At 35.4% G+C, this 20,818-nt stretch overlaps 1 protein-coding gene across 1 annotated transcript in view; it reads right to left on the minus strand.

Annotated features, from left to right (window-relative positions):
- Window positions 1-17,778, minus strand: part of LOC135080891 (hemicentin-1-like) — a 200,778-nt gene extending 183,000 nt beyond the window's left edge. Inside the window, exon 1 of the mRNA XM_063975619.1 lies at window positions 17,563-17,778. The gene's annotated coding sequence lies outside the window, so the exon portion shown is untranslated. The remainder of the gene's footprint in view (window positions 1-17,562) is intronic.
- Window positions 17,779-20,818: the final 3,040 nt, after the last annotated feature.

Consider the following 20,818-nt stretch of genomic DNA (forward strand, 5'->3'; position numbering starts at 1 on the left):
ACACAAAAGATATAAATGACACGTACTCTTTTCAATGAGTTCATTTAGAATCCAGCGTCATATCATCTCCAAATGGAAAAGAAGAGGTATATTTCTTCGTACATCACATTATATTTCCGAGTATATTTCATACCGTCAGTGGCGAGGTCATGTGAGCCAACAGGTGACATTTTAATAATTTTGTGAACACATTGTATAAGTACTCGTATTTTACTGTCACAATTCTATTGTGTCATAAATAACTAAATTTGCCTATTAAAATGACGATACTACTACTTACATGAGTGGGCGCGCGGTGAGCAAATTGCCGCCTGGCGTCACCTTATGGTGTTAAACTCCTCCTCAAGAGATCCCACATGCACTGAAGGTGTTCAGATTTTCAGCATGAGTTGAGAACGAATATAGGGGCAGCTACTAAAAAGCTCATAATTAGCGGGCAATTGCTTTACGAATTATTAACATTTTTTTAAAAGGGCGGCAAAATGCTCATAGCGCGCTAGGGTTAAAAGCAAAGGTGCGAACTCAGCTTACTTATACTTGCTTGCTTGACAGACATGCAAGTTAGCGTATACGTACTACACCATAGCAGTTAATGGCACCAACAACAAGTGTACCAGTTAATCGCATGTGTATCGCCGACTTAACTATAGAATATTTTTTTTCCATAAAACTTTTTAGTGAGAATTACAACGCACAATTAAAGCGCCATCTTCAAAGGAACTAATGTCTTCATATAACGACCTCGTATTAATACGAGACAACCGTACAAATTGATTACTCAATTTCTAAACTTTTTGTTAGAGTACATGAGGAGATAATGTTGCTAGTGAAAAAAACGTAAAAGCACCTTTAGATGTTAAAACTCGTAAATATTAAAAATTTAACTACTTACTCTAGAATCGATGCTTGATATTGAATCATTCAAATAATATCGCCGACATGAGTGGTCGATTTTAACATGTAGTCAATAGTCACAGAGTCGTCAGAATAAAGTCGTCGACACACCAAGCCGCCGTGCTTTCGGGCAATGTGTAGAGTCATTAAGTTGTGAATTTTGTAAAGAAAAATAAATAAATGCAAAAACGTAGGTTGTATTGACCGAAATAAAATGAAACGTTCATACTGCTTTTTGATTAAAACGCAACCGAATATACGAAAAACTGTTTGTACCTATTGCAGATAATGATATCGTGGCTCACAGAATTCGTTGCATTTGGCTCAATATACCTACTTGCAATCTATTTTTACTTTCGCATCATACTATGAAAATGTATTAATATTTTATTTACACAAGCAATGTTTTAAATCATAAGTAAGTATCTTATAAAAGTTCATATTTACGATCTATTTTATATACCTTAGTAAAATAGATAGGACGTTCATCTCAAAAACTTGATGTGTTTTATCTTCTACGCTTCTTTCTTTTACCCGAAGTTATGAGGACAGTTATGCTATTAATCTTCCCATGGAATCGCCTCCATAGCTAGGGATGGGCTCGTGATAATGACCATAATCCTTTATTGTGATGTCCTTTTACATCTATTCAAGGCCAAGCCTATCGATACTTTAAGAACTTTATTGCTAAACGCTACCTTAATTTCTGACAACATAACTATCACCAAACATATTTTCATGGAAAATGATGCCAAGACAAAATTATCCGATCTATTGTAGAGTCAAGCTCCTAACTCTGCTCGCCGTAACTTTACTAATTCAACGCCTTAGAGCCACATTACACGTTAGGTACTTTTAGCATCGGCTATCGGCGATTTAGCCACACATTCCACACCGCCCACTTAAAAATACGAAATGCGGCGCGTTTTCGGAAGCTCGACGCCGCAAAGTCGCTAAAACGCGCGATTCCGATTCCGCGTCTGAACGCGTGAAGTCGCAAAATCGCGATGTTGTATCGATACAATCACAAAATCGCCGATCACTGAAGCTAAAAGTGGCTCTTATTCAAAATTTGTAGCATGACCGGATTGACCGGCATGCTTAGAACGTGTATAGGCCTAAAAAACTGAGTGGTGAAACAAGCCGTAGAAGTTATGGTTATTTAATACGGCTGCTTTCTATTTAATTATAATTGAAGCGAGTATACGAGCGAGTCATCCCAACACTACGCGGCGGATCAAAGGCGCACTCCTGCGCATCGCTATCGCCTCTGGTAATTAATTCATCAGGCATTTAAATAAACATTTATCGACTGAGTGCGGATACTGGAAAGTGGTGCAGTGGGTTCTCTCTGTAATGTCTATTTAATGAACGAAAATTTGAAAATGACTATTTTATGACGATTGGCCAGATTTTTAAAGTGCTGTTAAGACAAATAAGGCTCTATGTTTTGTACATAATATGTTCTACTCTTGAGATAGTTGCTTGGTCAAATACCCATCAGAAGAGGTTGACTATAGCCCAGGTAAGTTACTAGAACTAGGTGTAAATTAAAGTCTGAGGAAAGTCATAAGTGCAAAATATTGGAATTAATTGGACGAACATTTTTAATTTTGATTTATATTTTCATGAAGGCAGCACTAACTCCCTTAACCTTTGACCACCTACCTCTTGTTTCAGTCACGAAACCACCTACTTGGGGTCTCTCAGACTCCAGTGAAGCATAGGGGTTAACACGAGCATTTATATAGAGTTGTTACACTTGCCATCCACAGTTGCGATACAGTGTGCTCACTGAAAGAAAGAAAGAAAAAAGAAAATATGTTTATTTAGTCCAAACATCCTTACTGCGCCTTCTTTCATTATGTTCAGTTACGTTGCGAGTCTTTCAACATCGATGTCCAACATCGAGTCTATTTGTTGACCGCACACTTCGAGTTTCTTCTGTTTTTGGAGTTAAGAAATCGACCAAATAATCGCTGACTTGTAAATCGATTAAAGCGTAACCTCCTTGACCTCAAGTCTTTCGCGTTATAGTCATTTTTTATGCATGACAAGGCGGGTATATGACCGCAATCGCACAAGTGAGATGCATTCTAGGATGGACATACCTGCCCTGTAAATGCCTATCCACTCTCGCCTTGAAAAGGCCCAGATTATTGTGTTCAGGAAAGACAGCAGCAGGCAGCGAATTCCAGTCTCTAGTTGTTCGCATTATAAAAGAGTTATCGAAACGCTCAGTGCGAGTTACTTATTATTAACTACGAGTTTTGTCTAAATCTGACTATTTTGATCATGGTTTATGTCATTTAATTGTAAGTACGCTTGACGTTTTGACACTCAGGGACAGATATTTCAAACAAATTAAATATAATAACATACCGAATAAAACCAGCACTAATAGTCAATTGCGTACAAAAAAATGAAATATTTTCATACTAAGTAGGTACTTATAAAATTTATACTTACAAATCTGATTTTATAAAATTTATTTTGTATGAAAATTAAAAAAAAAAAAAATGATATCGAATTTCTGACTTCACCATACCATTTATATGCCCATGTTAACATGGGCTAGTGTCGGCTCATATGTACCTAACACCCTGTAGAGGGTAAAGGTAAAATGTATAAATGTGTGAACTTAATTGGTATTAGTTTGATGTGCTATCGACTAGTAACATGTCCTATGCTATGTATATAATGTACTTATGGGATGTGTGGAAGCCGATGCATTACATTGTCACTAAGAGCTTTAATTAAACCATTTAAGACTGGCTACTATGCAATTAACTACGTCATAATAGAGTCATCACCTTTTAAACATTATGTAGAGACCTGTATTATTAAAAAGAACCAAAACATTTAATTATACCGGCCGGTTCATACATTTCTCCGTTTTACTGTTCCGTTTTATCGTGTACGTTTTTTTCGTCGATCGATGTATTACTGTGATAGAATACTGTGTCATGTGTGAAGTCGCTCATACAACTACATACGCCATCGACGAAAAAAACGTACACAAAAAAACGGAACAGTAAAACGGAGACATGTGTGAACCCCGCCGTAAGTGGTATATTTTCTACTCAATAAATAGATTCATTGTTGTTGGTAAAAATGTTTCAATTAAACCAAATTACAGGTTTGATTTGTATAGTAACAGCTCTATATTTACTTTGGTATTGTTTTCCAGATAAAAACAATAGAGTTCTTGTTTATGTAGAAATTATACTAGAAGGCTGAATATTTATATGTCAAAAATAATAAAATAACTTTTATCATAAATATCTCAAACATTTTTACGCGTAATTCATCAATAAACAAAGATACTATCAAATAAACAAAGTTAATTCAGGAATCCAACCGAAATATTTCTTGGAAATTGGAATCCTCGTAGAAAAATATAATTCGAGCTGGAATCTTTTGAATAGTTAATTTGACTTTAGATAAACACACAAAACGCGCCTACACATTACTGACAAATAATATTTACGATTCCCTGGAGATGGCAGAGATTTACATATTTTATGATAATTTGTAACTAATTCTCACGCGAAATTATGTTGTGAACAAGTAATCGAACATTTACGATATGGAGTAGAAACTACATTGTAAATTTCATTGAACTGTGGACCATAGAGCAGTTAACGACAGGCCACCACGGGAAGAGGAATCGGCGAACGGTCGCGAACGCTCGCGAGCGACGTTCGATTCACCAGTGAGCATGGATTTATCGGCTTTTCCTTCATTAACAGCTGGCTATTTTCATTCTAACAAACTATCACTTGACCCTTCAGGGTCAAGGCTTAATTATTTACTTATCAACTAATTAATTATATACCATTTTGTTACTTTTCAAAGGGGTATAAAATAATTTACAGAATACGTACTCACCAATAATGACACCTAACCACTTCTCTAAGGCTGAGTTGCACCACCTAACTTTGACCGTAACTATAACGATAACCGGTGTTTTTTGTATGGAGTTTTGCAGATTTTTGACGTTTGTTAAAGTTAAAGTAAGATGGTGCAACCTAGTTTAAGAACCATTTAATTAAGTCCCTAAAAATAATATCAAATAGAGTTCTCATTCTCAATTAACTATTTGAAATCAATAAACAGTTTACTGAGTAGTCGAACCAGTAACGTTTTTGCTCTATAAAATCTACGGTAGCGATGTAGTGTTTTGACAGCTCGTTAAAACTATGTTGACTGACATTATTTTATGATACTGATCGGTAGGTCAACTACCGAATTACTTACCGGTTTCAAAAACTTTTCACCTGCGTTTGTTTTATAGGTCTATTTAACTCTGTCAGTTTCTAATATGACGTGACAGAGCATATAAATCTGAAGGAGATCTGAGTCTCGCCGACGTTTGAAGTTACTAAAACACCCTCCCGTGCCGCTCCCATACCTCAGGTACTGACTGAGACCTATGGTCTCCACCAGGGGTGGCCAACCGGTCGATCGCGATCTAGTCAGTCGATCGTGGCAAGGCAAAAAATACTACACGATTGTGTATCTATGTTGTCTACGCATCGTCTCAACTCGCCCTCCTGCTGCCCACATCACTACGTGCGCCGGAAGCCGGGCACAGCACTACAGCCGTCTGCGCGGGCAGCGGGAGGGGCGGCTCTCGGGAGCCGACCACGTGGACTTCCGCCCTCCGCGAACGCGCCTCGCGCACCCTTGCATTTCTTGATTTCTTGTAATAACATGAAGAACTACCAGTAAACACCTATAAAATACAGTCCACTCTTTTTATTGAAGACCCTACGCTACAATGTTGTTTCATTTAAGATTTCAAGAAGTATGTAAATGGTAATATCGCCCAGGGTTTCGTTAGTAAACAGTTGATCTTATGTCTAATCAAGTTGGCCACCCCTAGTCTACACCGTGAAAAGAATAACTTTTACGAGTAGCATGAATCATAAATCTTAGTAGAGCAAGCTACAGCATAATATATCACACTATGTTTATGACTTCTGACCACAATCTAGGTGGTATATAAAATAAAGAATTTATAACTTTGCCTCTGAATTACTGCTAGTGTTGTATGATTATCAATAGACCGATTTATCGGTATGCAAATATCGAAATCTATTAGATGCTTAAAAGATAAAGTAACATTATCATTAAAAGTAGAAAAGTGTAAAAGTTCAAAATGTTGTTACTTTCGAGCACCAAAATCATTCCGACTGAGCGTTTCTTTTTGTTTATCTAATGTTGTGCAAATAATCCTCTTTTTTTATTCAAATACCAACCTAACTGACTGTTATCATAATGGATTTTTATTTGAATTTCATAAACTGCCTTCAAGCTCCAAATTGATAATCTCCCAACAGATAGGTAATCTCAAATTAAGTACGTCCTTAAGGTACAGGGAAATGATGTTCCCTTTTTATTTTATTATCTTCTTTGTTACATTATGATGGCCATGAGCGTCTAAAGAAAATTTCTCGTTTCCTTTTTAAATGGTAATGGAATGTATGGAACTTAGTGATAACTGAAAGGGCCTAAATAACTGTTGAATTTAGGCAGAATACCCTGAAGCTCTTGTTGGTATAATACTAATCATTATAACTACAGTCTACTAAGGCTAAGTTGCACCATCTTACTTTAACTTTGACAAACGTCAAAAATCTGTCAAACTTCATTCAAAAAGCACCGGTTATTGTTATAGTTACTGTTAAAGTTAGGTGGTGCAACTCAGACTAAGAGTTCCCTTTTCTCAAACACCATGTACTTATTGTAATCACAAATTGTCCCATATAATCTAAAAATAATTACAAATTGTCCAGTGTTCTCTGGTTTTCATGGAGAAGCGAGTTTGCTATTATTTTTTATTTGTAAATATTTAGTCTATGTAGGTAGTTCATTTCTATGTATAATATTTTAATATTGGTAGAGTAATGAGTACAATAAACGTTTTAGAGACTGCTCTAACCACTGACCTATGAAGACTACAAGCTATTTATGTACTTATTAGTTTTGTTATGTTTCTTGATGTCCTCCATATTTTTTAATACCAATGACCTCAGGTCATAGCATTTCATTCGCCATTTCGACGCTCCAAATGTTACGCAATAGAGAGAATAATACTCGTTCAGCGTAAACATGTTTGTAGAATATCATTAACATAAGTATTATATTGTTTCGATTGTGTGTTCTATCATAAAACAGAAAAAAGCAAAACCTGTTGCCCAGTTTTTTACATTGTACCCTGTTGCACATTTATTTCTTACTAGTGGCCGCCCGCGACTTCGTACGTGGAAATTTCCAACCTCCGTTTTACCCCCTTAGGGGTTGAATTTTGTAAAATCCCGTCTTAGTGAGCACCTACGTTCTAAAAGGAACCCTCATGCAAAATTTGAGACTCCTAGCACTTGTAGTTTCTGAGATTTCTTCATGAGTGAGTGAGTCAGTCAGTCAGTGACCTTTTGCTTTTATACAGGGTGGAAACGATAAGTGATCTCACTCGATTATTTCTAAACTATACAAGATATCGAAAAACTGATTACTGATCCTGAAAGTGCTTCACGAGCTCTTTCAAACGATATCAATAATGGGTTACAGAATTAACTTGATCTATCCGAAAATTCAATGTTTTCAGCCTCCATACTAAATGTATGCCAGTATTCCAGCCACACAATATTAGAGTGTTAATTTTTTTTATTTTAAAAAATAAACACTTAAAATTAACTCGTAAATTGCACTGTTATTTAAAATTATTCATGGAAAACATTCATTTAAGGCTTTACTTGCTATAATATTATCAAGACACGAGTGTCATGACTGTGGCAGTACTAAATGTATGGAAGCTGGAAACATTGAATTTTCGGATAGATCCAGTTTATTTTATTACTTATTATTGGTACTGTTGGATAGAGCTCGTGAAGCATTTTCAGGATCAATAACCTGTTTTTAGATATCTTGTATAGTTTTTAATTTAGTGTGGTTTTACTAAATGTATGGAGGCTGGACACATTGAATTTTCAGACAGATTCAGTTTATTTTGTAACCTATTATTGGTACCGTTGGATAGAGCTCGTGAAGCACTTTCAGGATCAGTAACCAGTTTTTGGATATCTTGTATAGTTTAGAAATAATCGAGTGAGATCACTTATCGTTTCCACCCTGTAGATATAGATAATCGAGCTTTATATTATAGACGAGCTTTATATAGTATAGATTACCTACCATCATCTTTGTCCTATAGTTATAAATGTAGGTAAGTACTGCTCTTTCAATCCTATTTGATTATATGACTATTTAACTCAATTGTTGTATCGAGAGCACATCGAAATAAACTCTATAATTAATTATCATTATCATTACATAGTATAAAACAAAATCGCTTTCCGCTGTCTGTGTCTATGTATGCTTATAATATCTTTAGAATATTTTCATGCGGTTTTTATTAGATACTTAGAATGATTCAAGAGGAAGGTTTTTAAGAGAGTACATTGTATCTGTGTGAAACTGTGGGTCGCTAGTACCTAATAAATATCTTTGGACAATTTCACACAGCGCTATCTAGCCCCAAAGTAAGCAATTAATATGCTTGTGTTATGGGTGCTAGCTTAACGGATATATTACATATTATACTATTTTTTTAAATACATACATATCATACATAGTAATACCTACCCAGACCCGTCACAGAAATTAAATTCATCATTTAAAATTCTGTCCGGCCGGGAATCGAACCCGGGACCTCTCGGCATAGTAGTCCGTTTTTGAACCACTACACCAAACGGCCGACATAGTACCTAATATAATATTAAATGTGCGATTTTGCAATAAAAATATAGGCTGGTGACTGTACGATCGCCTGTACATCAACTAACCGCAGTTTTTCTCTAAGAAAAGATCAACTGGCTCTGGTGGTACAGTCAGCGTCAAATAGTTCGTGACGCCCAAAGCAACACGTCTTTGTTACAATTAGAATAAGGTTGTCTTGTCAACTTTTTGGTCACTTTGGGTGTCACGCCTTTACTTTGATCAACGACATAAATATCGTTTGCTGACCCGATCTGGGCTTTAAAATTCTACTCCGACAAACGTTACTTAAACATTGCGTAACCCCGACACTACTGAATATCGACATGACTTTACTTCGACACTACACACAAAGGATATTTGCCTTTGTCTAAGTAGTGTAGTGTCGAAGTAAAGTCGATATTCAGTAGTGTCCCAGTAACGTTTGTCGGAGTTTACTTAGGTAGCCCCCTATCTGATATGGAGACATTGGTGACCCTGTAATTTTCAAGTGTCTTTCAAGACGTAGACTTTTAGTTGTAAGGTGTTTAAGCTTTATATTCGTATCTTATTTTATTTTAAATCGTCATTTGCCCGTCCATGGCCTGTAAATATGTATAGACAGGCAAAGTAGGGAATTGTGCCCCAATATTTGCTGTCAATATTGATGTGAATCCATTTTCCTGTACAATTTGTAGAGCACAAAAATTTCATACAGTTTACATATTGTTACTTCTCGTATACTTCATAATCGTTGCTTACTGTGACTGAGAAATACTTACTTATATTCAAATCGGTATATAATTATACAGGCTTTCCATATGAAGCAAATTGTCTTTCCAGCAATAAATTATATTATTAGCCAACAGGAATCCAATATATTAGGTTGCCTATACCCACTTCATTGTGAAATTTAGATTATTGGCAATCTTTTAAACTAAGACCGACTGATATGTCTCATATTTTTAGAATGTACTTATTTATCACAAAAAGAGTTTTAAAAGGATGCCAATAATTTCAATTTCACCCTGTATATTCATTAGTAGGAAAACCGAAGTTTGAAGCAGCAGTTGAAGTTAATTTGAATCCTCGTGCTTTTAATTTAATCACAGCTACCTTTCCCTGTGTAGGCGAAACTATTTCAATTGTTCAGTGACTTCAACATAGGTAAATATTATGTAGTACATGTGTAAATTATTATGTAAGTTCAGTCCGCCACGTGCGAGACTTCAAAACCGTAATGGTGACGACATTGTGACATACAATCGTCAGCATATAAAACTATTTTTATACAGAACTAGCGACCCACCCCTGCTTCGCAAAGGTACAATGTATTATCCATAAAACTTCCACTTGAATCACTCTATCTATTAAAAAAAACTGCATCAAAATCCGTTGCGTAGTTTTAAAGATCTAAGCATACATAGGGACAGACGGACAGGAAAGCGACTTTGTTTTATAATAAGTAGTGATAAGGCAGGCTTTGACTGCAATCGCACCAGATGTTAAGTGGGATGCTGTCTAGGATGGTAGGATGGTACAGTTCTTGCAACTAACGAAGGCGAGTGAGCTTTAAGTACTTGTGTGTGTACGTGCACAAAACGACAGTGTAATGAGTCATAAAACTTTTGAAAAACGAACAGTAGCGACCCACCACACATGTAAAGCTCACTCACCTTCGTAAATTGCTACAACTATACCATACTAGCCTTTGCCCGCGGCTTCACCCGCGTGAAATTTAGTGCCACAGATTGGCATAAATTATAGCCTATATGTTAATCTGGGTTACAAATAATAAAACCAAATCCGTTCAGCAGTTTTTGCGTAAAAGAGTAACAAACATCCACACAAACTTTCGCCTTTATAATATTAGTAGGATCTGCCCTGTAAATAGGTACTTATTCACTCTCGCCTTGAAAAGGTCCGGATTATAGTGTTCGGGAAAAAATTGCTGCAAAACGGCATCTGTTTAAGATGGCAGCGTGATAAGCTCTATGTGCCCGAATCTGTACCTTATCAGTAATTGTTATGGCGTTTTCACATCATAATATCGCGGGTACGTGTGTGTGTATGAACAGAAAATCGAATCAGAAAATCAAGTTAAGTCAAGCCTATCTTACCGAATGTTACCTATAGCTACAGCTATTTAGAAGTGTTTTTTTTTACATTTCACTGTCTTCTTTAATAGAATACAGTGAAGTGTAAATTGTAATCCAAAGTTCGATTTCCATAGAAGTTCTATTGGACCTTTGTTTGAAATTATCCAAATATAAATAATTTATTTTGTAGGCATGAAACTTATTATTAGTACCGAGTTTTATTTGGGAGAGCTTTCCAAATCGACTTTTGTCCGTTCCGGTAAGAAGCTTACGACGAAAGAACTTTTTTCGTTACTTTTCATATTAAAAGTTTGTGTTTCGATCACTCAGAGCGTAATTGCGATGGATATAAAATATTTCCTTTTACGCATTGCAATTTTATGTAAGAAGATTTTCTTGGGTTCTTTTGAATATTTTGAAGATGCCCGCCATGTTCAATAGGGAGGAAATGTATTAAAAGATAAAAGGAAAGGACCTACTTGTGATATGACCCGTGACGAAATCAATAACAATAATTATGTCCTAATTAGGGGATGTCATTAATTTATCAGGGAATATTATTTATACCATTTGTCCTCATTTCTCTGAATATATTTGTGTATTCTAGAGAACTACATATGTTTACTATTTAGATCATTTGTGATACAGTTCGAAAATATACTACTGAGGTACTTTCAAAATTCAATTCCAATAGCAATTTTCTAGCAACATTTTTGCGGCACGATTTCTTGAAAATGAAAAATACTTGCTTCTTTCCTGAAATTAATGCTTTCAGGAAATTAAGATATGGTCAAATTAATTACTTTATATCGCAAAAACAATCTTGAATTTTTAATTACGAACATTAAATAATTAGATAAGATCAAAGTACAAGAATAGAAAATCTTTAACCCTACAGTGCACGATTTTTCCAAATTGAACAAAAAAAAAATATTACTTTTAAATGTTATCCTTGTTTCGGGAAAAATAATAAAAAAATCTATTTTCAATATTTTCGGAAATATTTTGAGTTTTTCAGTATGTACCAGATGTGTCCCAAAATGCATTAAGGGTACCTAAAGTTTTATGTATGGTCTGACGTACTGTCAGTGACAATGAAATAAAAGAGCAAGATTTATTATGATATATTTCAATTAAAAATTAAATTAATATTATAACAAAATGTTTTATGTATAAATAGTAAGTAACGACACCATAATATAATAGAAAATAGGAATTTAATGAGATCAGTACCATGACGCAGTCTTTTTCCTCTTGAATGAAATTTTACGGTTAAATCACTATTTAATTATAAAATTTACATTATGAAATGACATAAGACAATTTTTACTTTTATTTAGGCACAGTGTCACCTTACATTTTTCACAAAATATGAAACATTTCAGCCAAATGACGTCCAGTACTAGACAAAAGCCTTCTCGAAGAATTTCCTTAACGACTGATCCCGCGCTGCCCGCATCCAGGTACTTTCCATGACCTTCACCAGATCATCGGTCCACCTAGTGAGGGTCCTGCCCACACTACGTCTTCCAGACCATGGACTGAAACGATGAAAGACTTCCCCTTACAACCTGGAAACGTACAACGTGTTCTCGTAGTTAACCATAACGAGGAGATGTCGATGTCATCAGTCCTGCTGGCGTGTTTGGGTGGCACGATAGCTTTTGGCTTTTTTTATCCTTTACTCCAGCATATCAGAAACGAATGACAATCATCATAATTTCAGCCACAGGACGTCCACTATTGAACAAAAGCCTCCCCCAATGATATCCACATCGCCCGGTTGGTAGCGGCCTGTATCCAGCGCTCTCTTCCTACTACCTTTATGAGGTCGTCGGTCCACCTTGTGGGTAGACGTCCCACGTTACGTTTACATGGCCTCCACTCCAGAACCTTGCTGACCCATCGGCTGTCAGTTCTGCGCGTACTATGTGACCTGCCCATTGCCACTTGAGCTTGCTAATCCGTCGGGCTGTGTCAGCAGCTTTAGTACATTTATTGATCTCTTCATTTCTGATTCGAAAAATGCTCAATTTCAGTTTCTGTAACTCTTTTTGCGGGTCATCATCTGAAACCAATCAAGTAATATAATTACCCTTATTGCACAGTGACCCACATCAGGCACATACAAATAACATCAAAAGTATGCGTTGATAGTAACTGATATCAAAAAATACTTATTTACCAATAAACTAGAAACAATAACTTACCCCTTTTAATTTTTTTCGAAAGAAAACATTGTAATTTTAACTTTTTTTCCCAAGAGTAAAACTTTACTAATAAACTTTTTCACAAACTGACCGATTTTTTCGACTTCAAAACAGTTTACTGAGTGCAGCGCTTCCGTGGCAACAAATGTGAACTATTTTGTTATGTGCTATAGTGTGTTTTTTTCCACCAGTTTTCATTCGCTAAAACCGTCATCATCATCATCATCATCAGATCATTTAATTTAGTATCCACAGTGGTATCCACTACAGGAGGACGACTCTCTCTACTTGGCTTTACCAGGAGCCATCGAAGGTCTACACTCCCCACGCTGGCCTGACGGGCTGCACTCAAAAAAACAGTTTGGTTACTGCTTACACAAATGAGTGACTAGCAAACTGGAGGTTACTACTTACTAGGTATTATGGTTATAAGGAACCAAATTTTATATTAATTAAACAAACTATTTTGTAGTGAGCTAAATAAAAATGACCTGGTTTGGTTACAGGTTAACACTCAGTTCGCTAGGTCACTCATTTGTGTAAGCAGTAACGAAACATTTTTTTCAGTGTAGGTAGGCTAAAACTTCTTCAAGGCCAGATTGAATAAGCACTTACAGGGCACCTACCATCCAAGACTGCATCTCACTTAACATCAGGTGCGATTGCAGTCAAATCAGGCTCTGTGCTGCGTAAAAAAACCTAAGGCGAGTTGCACCAACTAACTTTAAAGATAACGAAAACCGGTGCTTTTTGTATGGAGTTTGACAGATTTTTGACGTTTTTCAAAGTTAAAGTAACATGGTGCAACCCAGCCTAAGTATGGTTTGTACTTGTAGTTTAGTTATGGAATAGAGCAAAACATAATAATATTAAGGAATGTAAAACCGACTAAAGTATAAATTACGGTTACGAAATAACCATAATATTCGTTTATTTTACTATTCTGCCGAAGTCACGGGCTCTGGTAGGGCCTAGTTGGTGAATTGCGTGCTGATGGAGACAATTATGTCATAAACGTTAGCAGTAGGGATGTTAAACAATCGATGGAATAGACATCGATATCGATAATCGAATTTGATAGAAATATCGATTAAAACTTACACTTATTACATTTAAGATCGCAGTGATAGAACTTTCTGCCTGTTAAAAACCACTCATAATAAACAATAAGAGTTGTTTTTTTAAACAACGATAAGGTTTGTTTTTTAAGTAACTCTTAATAAATGATAAGAGTTATTTTTTTAAAGGCAAAAAGGTTGAAATTAAAAACCATGTTATGCCGATTTATCCTGCTTAAATGGTGCTTTATTGCTACATTTAAATACATTTTCATAAATTTTAAGGTATTTATGCGATTTATTATTGGTTTCTTATATTTGAATTTAACATATTTTAGAAGTTAGGTGAGGCTCTATGTGATTCACAATAAAAGGGAAAACGATTAATGTTTTAATTCGTGAAATAAAGTTCATAAACTATGTTTATAATTGTGTGATTTACTTCACACCAGTCCCCATAACTTGTTATTGATACTGATTTAGAAAAAAATGTGACAATAATCGATTTGAATGTATAAAAAATATCGATTTATAGTCGGTTTTTTATACTTAACGTCACGTCCCTACCTCGTAGGTAAACGCCAGTCGATTTATGTAACGTGCGTGGTCGAACGAGGTGAATGTTCCAATCCAAAGCTTCTTTTGAAATGTGCCAGATTTTAGGTATTCGCGAACACCTACGCTTGGCTTTTGTTTTGATAGTATTCGAAATTTGGATTCAAAATACATTTGTTTTTTTATTTATTGTAATTTTTCTGGTAGAGGATCTGTTCGCGAACACCTACGCTTGCCTTTTGTTTTGATGTATTCGATATTGGAATTCCAATTTAAACATTTTTTTTTCATTTATCATCAATTTTTCTTGTGGAGGATCGGACACTGCCAGTCAATCAAAATGCTTTTATAAGCTGTCAAAACGCTCTGCTCAATAAAGTAGGTAATTTATGGAAATACCCAGGTTTGACGTCACTCTTATTCATATTTTTATAACATCTTATAATAAATAAATAATAAATAACTATCAATCACCAACTTCCTCTTATACTTATTTTGAACAACTGTCTTCTCTTTAGGTTGCCTTGAAGAGATCACTTCTTAACGATAAGACCGCCTAAATTGTGCCATCTCTTTTGGGTATTTCTTTTTTTCTAGTTTATACACATTCATTTTCAATGCACTAAATTGACTGCCCCACGCGGGACTCGAAGTCATGAACTTTCAACTCTCGGGTGTCTGCACTAAATCACTGAGTTGTAAAAACCCATGGTCACCCTACTGATGCAGGTGCGGTTTTGTTCCCCAGTCGATGAAGCACCTGATGTCATGCCCTGAGTGCCCAAGCAACTGCAATCAGGAGGATTTGATGAGTGCTACTTTTGACAACGCCACTCTTGTGGCGGAGTTTTGGGCTGACACTGTGTAGGTTTGTTGTCGACACGAAAAGAAATAAAGAAGAAGAAGACCCTACTGATCCTGGGTTTTGAATCAGCATTTTAAGCATTAACTTCTAATCGAAACATTATGATAAGTAGCCCTTAGTTAAAATATATTTTCAGATTTAACCACGAGAGATGGGAGATGAAAAATGACTATTTGTTAATGGAAAAGCATTAGAATCTTCTATCTACATAGTGATCATCCATCTTGGCTCAAACTTCATCTTTCAGAAACTTTGGATAGTCATCTTCTATGTCATAGTGCAGATAAAATATCTAAAGTTTGCAAAAGAAAAACTTAGAAACTAGCAGAACTAGTATAATATTATGAATCGTTTTAAAAGCCGGGTCTTTTGCACATTTTAATAATGTGAAAAACTTAATTAAACTTAAGACAAATATTTAAACAGCATCTAGCAGCAGAACTCGAAATAAAACGACTAAAAACAGAAAACAGCCCCGTTTAGTTGCTCGTTTGTGAAAGAAATCTTAAAACAACGCTCTTAGAAGATTCTCTTAATCCTAGGGTAATTGCGCCGGTTTTCCGTCCAGCTCCTGTTTTCGTCCATTTGACCGACTTGCCACAAACAAATACGGAAAATTTGAATACAAACCTAACTTTCCGTGAAAGTTTGGACTTGTTACATTCTATAATATCTAAGTAACAGTTCTGTCCGCATGAAAATGTAATTTGACAAGTAATAACTCCAAAAAAATCTACAGAAGTTGCTGCTGCACACAGGTGAATGGAAAACGTCGTCAAGTTAGAAAAAAAACGTGCCGGTAGGGAACTTTCATGGTATGTTTAATTACTGTTTTAGCTACTTTACGTAATGTTTTTGGCACGTATGTCTAATTATTAGTCTAATTATAATAAACACTATTTTAAGGGTTTATTAAAGTTTTTGTATAGAAATCTTAGATAATTAAGTGGACTAATACTAGCATAACAATTTTGCAAGATTTTGGTTTTCGTGCACGTGGACGGAAACCCTGACACCTAGTTAATATTTTTAATAATCATTTTACTTCAATGGACCTACAAAATACAATGTTTTTTCTTCCAATATGATCTTTATTGCTATTACATTAAACATTTTAGTTTACGTCCACTTTTTAACAGTGATAAACCCATAAAAACCGTTAAAAAGATGTGGACGAAAACAAAAAACAGCTTTAAACGTTGTTGTGTTTTCGTCCATGACGTCATGAGCAAGCACTGGGGTGGACGAAAACCAAAATTAGCTATTCCTGTAGATTAGTTTTCGTCCATTTGTCCTTCGACCTATTGAAATATTTTCCTAAATTTAGGTAAGAAACTTATTTAAATCTTTTTGATATCATTTGAAAGCTAACAAAATTACCTTTCAAATGATATACCACAATCCATAGTTACTGTATTGTAGAGTTGGTTTTAAGTTAATAATTCAACTGCACCCTTTTTTCTACACAGTGGTCGAAAACTAGCGTACACTAGGACGAAAACTGATTTTTTTGGACGAAAACTAGTGAAATCGCCTCTTTTGCATTAAATATTTTTTATAAAAAAACCCGTGGTATTTACTTATTGTCATATAATATTAACGTAAAGTAGACTATATAAGGACTAAAACGACATATGATACATATGAGTAAGGGTATTTTAAGATATTCATTTCGCATCACAAAGTTGGCAACTCCGCTAATTGGACGAAAACTGGCGCACTTACCCTACTTGTTAAGCTTAAACTTTTTTGGTTAAAATTGCAATGAGATAAATGAACAAGTGTTGTATTTCATTTTATTATTGTTTTTGTCAGGATTACGATCTGGTTACAAATGATAATTAGAAAAAGATGGGCAGGCTTTGGCTCTACGTACTTTCTTACTCTAGCTAGAGCTTTCAGGAAGGATTTGTAGAAGGCTGTTTCAACTCTGGGAGGGTAAAAACTAGGGTAAAATGATAAGGTTAGATCTTACAACATCACGAATATTTTTTTGTTTGTTTAATTTTGTGGTCATTTTCATTTTCCTGACATAAAAAGTTTTTTTAACCACCAAATCATGTAAATTACGAATTAACGGTGTATTTCTTACTAATAATAAAAATAAGAAAAATACATACCACTTTTCAGCTTGTCCTCCAACAGTGCAAAACACAAAACTTCACAAGTTTATTATCACCAAAAAGTAATGCCAATTTCACCACAAACACAAATCGCTGGCCACGAAAAGTTGTACACCATAAAAAAGAAAACGAGAATAAATTTCGGAAATTCAAATTGCTTACGAACTTCGAACGCGTTCGGAAACAGCGCCCGGCAGCGACCGTCCGTACCAACCGTCGAGCCAGAACTGGCGCTACATTATGCCATTCGGTCGAATCAAGTTTAAGGATCAACGGAACGACATATTTTTATGGCCCTTGCCTCTTTTGTAGCATCCCGTAATTATAATAAAAAAGAAAAATACGAGTATGGCATGCAATCGGTATTTTATAACTTTACTACGCTTATTTGCAGTAAAGATTCTTACATTTTTGTTCGAGAAACTTTATACGAGTAAAGTTAACGTATTATTATGTCGTAAATCAATTTTTGCTACGAATTATGTATATTCAAAATAAAAAAAAACATAATTTATTGTTTTATTTAACATTTATATGTTTTATGGCATATAATTAGTATTGCCAAAGGCTAACCCAATTCAAGATGAATAGGTAGGTATTAAAAATGGGTAGGTCTAAAAAATCAGTAGGTAATTAAATTATATCATACAAACTATTTAATAAATCCTGACTTAGGTTATTTGTGCAGTGAACTATAAATAAATAAATATCCTTGGACATTTTACACTGTGCTTCTAATCCCAAACTAAGCAAAGCTTGTACTATGGGTACTAGACAAGGGATATAAACATACTTAAATACTTTTTTTTTTGTAAATACATACATATTATACATAGAAAACACCCAGTCCAATACAAACAAATATGTTCATGCACAAAAATGTTTGTACTGTGCGGGAATCGAACCCGCAACCTTGGGAATAGTAGTCCGTTTCGAACCACTACACCAAACAGCCGACTTAAAACTATGCTACGTATGCTGACTAATAAAAATTACTAAATAGTTAAGGCCGGGTAGCAGAGAAAATGGCGAAAATGAGGTTTTCATTTTTCATTTTTGAGGTACTAAACAGTAAAATTAAAGGCTAAGATTTTTATTGGGCATAGTTGAGGATATTTTCTAGGGCTATTAACGGATGGAAACACGATTTGATGAAGTTGACTCGATAGAATATATTCCCAAAGTTACCTCTATTCGTTTTCTATTTATGGTTTTATTTTTAAAATAAGCGATTTGAGGTTCTAAATCTTTTACTAAACTAAAGTTCAGAAATAACTTGAGGGCTTTTAACGGATGAAATTTTTATATTGCGTCTTATTTAGTTACAATGTTAAAAAATGTGGAAAAAATCGTCCATGACGGCTTGGACAATCTCAATCAGTCGCGCGGTGGCGCTTACGGAGGACGGACGCGTGTCAGTTTTTTGGCCGTGACAGTTCGCGATTTGTCAATATTTTTGACAATGATGACTTTGATGAGTCACAGTATAATAATATCAGTGTTACTGGAGAAAGCTTAAATTTTTGATAATTGAGAATTATCAATTTTGTCTACCATTTGAAATTTAAATCGTTCGCATCCTTTTAAACGAAGACTCTACTCATGATACATAGTACATTCCTCAAATATGAGACAAAACCAATGAGTTAAAATTACATTTTAATAGTACCTACATACAATCGTCTTACACTCTTTAGAAGAGCACACTGACACAAATAAATAATAAAAATACTGTCTAAGGTCTGTAGCTAAAGGTCTAAGCTGCAAGATAGAAGAATCTTCTAGCCAAAAAGATGGCAGATGCAGCAGATGTCAACGGATTTAAAACTGGAGTTCATGTGACTCCTTGTAGACTTGAGTGTCTAGAGCGTCCCTTCCTCCACCATGCGTAAGAATTTTCACAAAAATACTGTCTAAGGTCTGTAGCTAAAGGTCTAAGCCGTAAGATAGAAGAATCTTATAGCCAAAAACATGGCAGATGCAGCAGATATCAACGGATTTAAAACTGGAGATCATGTGTATCCTTGTAGTTTTGAGTCTCTAGAGCAGTGGTTCTTAACCTTTAAGTCATGAGGGACCATTTTTACCAAATTTCTGTCTTGTCAGGGACCACCTCATAATCGGTCAAAACCAGTTTGACTGCAAAAATTAGTTAAAAGTGGTTTTGACCAAGGTGTGCAAGTGCACATCGTGGACCACTTGGAATGCCTCCAGGGACCACCAGTGGTCCGCGGACCAACGGTTAAGAACCACTGCTCTAGAGCGTCCCTTCCTCCACCATGCGTAAGAATGTTTCAAAAATACTGTCTAAGGTCTGTAGCTAAAGGTCTAAGCTGCAAGATTAAATAATCTTCTAGCCAATAACTTTAAAACTATAATTTGAACGAATTTTGCTATTAGTGGACAAATTTCTGCTCACTAATTATCTGCTATACTCGCTTTCTAATTATCTGCTATACTCTCGACTCTCTAAAGCACAACATTTATAAAAAATTTGCTGCGGTAATGCACTCCAGGTAACAGTGTGTGATGCTGATTGCTCATAGTGATTTTCGATACAGAGCCCGGTACATACGTTATACATAAATTATGGAAAGAAAATACCCAGACCAATACAAACAAATATGTATGCAATTTTAGTATGATATTTTTATTTATTAATAAACAAAAAGATTGAACAAAATTGATGCGTGTACTGATTAATGTAATTAACCACATGCAAAGCTTTGTGAATTGCAACAACTATAATTTATTATCCAAGCTCTAAATAATCGCTACTACGAGTAACTGATCATAAAATGTTTTTCCAATCGCTCAAGCTCCCGAGGATCTACCGATAGGTCGGGTGACGTAATCTTGAAATTCTTTTAGCCGGCGCGGAACTTCCGGAAGGTCGGGTGACGCCACGCCTCTTTGAACCGTGTTTACTTTGGCAGTTATATTCTATATTTATTCGATTCTAAAATATATTCCCAAAAATTTTGAAAGTTGTTTTAATTTGTATCACTTGGTTAAGATATTTTGTATTAGAAAGTGCTGTGAGTGTGACGCTTGAACGGAAGGAAGTCAACCTAACCTAACCAACTGCGTATTTCTAAACTGCGTATTTCTATGCTGTGTAGCCGCGAGAGCTCTTTGGCGCGCTGTCTTCGGCGAAGTATTGCGCGCGCAGATTTTGACAGCGCGAAATACCTACTTTAGCAGAAATACCAAGCCTTAATATATGCCAGTGACTCCTGTTTTACGCAACTGC

Source organism: Ostrinia nubilalis, chromosome 18 (assembly GCF_963855985.1).
Source record: "Ostrinia nubilalis chromosome 18, ilOstNubi1.1, whole genome shotgun sequence".
Classification (NCBI taxonomy): domain Eukaryota; kingdom Metazoa; phylum Arthropoda; class Insecta; order Lepidoptera; family Crambidae; genus Ostrinia; species Ostrinia nubilalis.